Here is a 2,232-nt window from a genome sequence, read left to right as displayed (position 1 = left end):
AGTATTCTCAGGTTTGCATCAGATAGTACAGTGCTCTCACTGGCGCGGCTCGATTCGAAAACTAATTCCCCCCACCGCTACTGAAGCTATAATTGGTAGTGTACAGGACCGGGAACATCAAAGACGCACCGCATGCTAACGTTTAGAGGAGCACATTGATACACATTATTACAACAGGGACAAAGACAAAGACAAAGACAAAGTCACCTCCATACCATGAAGGCCCTTGGAGGAGTGGAAGGTAAAGGCTTCCACCATTGTTAACGGCGGCACATGATGGGGTAGAGTGGTTAGCTCTACGCCCGGCCGCATTTGCCCCCAGGAATTAACCTGCAACTTATTTTTGGTGTAGGATGAGTGAACCTCAGGGCCACATGCACCTCCGGAAGTGGAAATCTCGTTTCTTAAATTTTACGACTTCCTGACGGGGATTCGAACCCACGTCCTTCCGGGCGAACCGAGCATGCCTTTACCGCCTCGGTCAGGCAGCCCCTATTACAACAGGGTGTACCTGACATTAATACAGATCGTTACAACACAGTGTTCCTGAAATTAATACAGATCGTTACAACAGAGTGTTTCTGAAATTAATACAGATCGTTACAACAGGGTGTTTCTGAAATACACATCGTTACAACAGAGCGCTCCTGACATTAATACATATCATTACAACAGGGTGTTCAAGAAATTATTACACGTCGCTACGACAGGGTGTTCCTGATATTAATACAGATGGTTACAACGGGTTGATCCTGAAATTAATAAACATCTTTACAAAAGTGTGTTCCTGAAATTAATACACGTCGTTACAGCAGAGTGTTTCTGAAATTAATACACGTCGTTACAACAGAGTGCTTCTGAAATTAATTCACATCATTACAACAGAGTGTTTCTGAAATTAATACAGATCGTTACAACAGGGTGTTTCTGAAATACACATCGTTACAACAGAGTGCTCCTGACATTAATACACGTCGTTACAACAGAGTGTTCCTGAAATTAATACAGATCGTTACAACAGAGTGTTTCTGAAATTAATACAGATCGTTACAACAGGGTGTTTCTGAAATACACATCGTTACAACAGAGTGCTCCTGACAATACATATCATTACAACAGGGTGTTCAAGAAATTATTACACGTCGCTACGACAGGGTGTTCCTGATATTAATACAGATGGTTACAACGGGTTGATCCTGAAATTAATAAACATCTTTACAAAAGTGTGTTCCTGAAATTAATACACGTCGTTACAGCAGAGTGTTTCTGAAATTAATACACATCGTTACAACAGAGTGTTCCTGAAATTAATACAGATCGTTACAACAGAGTGTTTCTGAAATTAATACAGATCGTTACAACAGGGTGTTTCTGAAATACACATCGTTACAACAGAGTGCTCCTGACAATACATATCATTACAACAGGGTGTTCAAGAAATTATTACACGTCGCTACGACAGGGTGTTCCTGATATTAATACAGATGGTTACAACGGGTTGATCCTGAAATTAATAAACATCTTTACAAAAGTGTGTTCCTGAAATTAATACACGTCGTTACAGCAGAGTGTTTCTGAAATTAATACACATCGTTACAACAGAGTGTTCCTGAATCAATACACATCGTTACAACAGGGTGTTCCTGAAATTAATACACATCGTTACAACAGAGTGTTTCTGAAATTAATACACGTCGTTACAGCAGAGTGTTTCTGAATCAATACACATCGTTACAACAGGGTGTTCCTGAAATTAATACACATCGTTACAACAGAGTGTTTCTGAAATTAATTCACATCGTTACAACAGGGTGTTTCTGAAATTAATACAGATCGTTACAACAGAGTGTTTCTGAAATTAATACACGTCGTTACAGCAGAGTGTTTCTGAATCAATACACATCGTTACAACAGAGTGTTTCTGAAATTAATACAGATCGTTACAACAGAGTGTTTCTGAAATTAATACACGTCGTTACAGCAGAGTGTTTCTGAATCAATACACATCGTTACAACAGGGTGTTCCTGAAATTAATACACATCGTTACAACAGAGTGTTTCTGAAATTAATTCACATCGTTACAACAGGGTGTTTCTGAAATTAATACACGTCGTTACAGCAGAGTGTTTCTGAATCAATACACATCGTTACAACAGGGTGTTCCTGAAATTAATACACATCGTTACAACAGAGTGTTTCTGAAATTAATTCACATCGTTACAACAGGGTGT

The sequence above is a fragment of the Anabrus simplex genome, chromosome X (assembly GCF_040414725.1).
Source record: "Anabrus simplex isolate iqAnaSimp1 chromosome X, ASM4041472v1, whole genome shotgun sequence".
Classification (NCBI taxonomy): domain Eukaryota; kingdom Metazoa; phylum Arthropoda; class Insecta; order Orthoptera; family Tettigoniidae; genus Anabrus; species Anabrus simplex.
The sequence above is the reverse complement of the archived record's forward strand: the minus strand, read 5'-3'. Positions refer to the sequence as shown.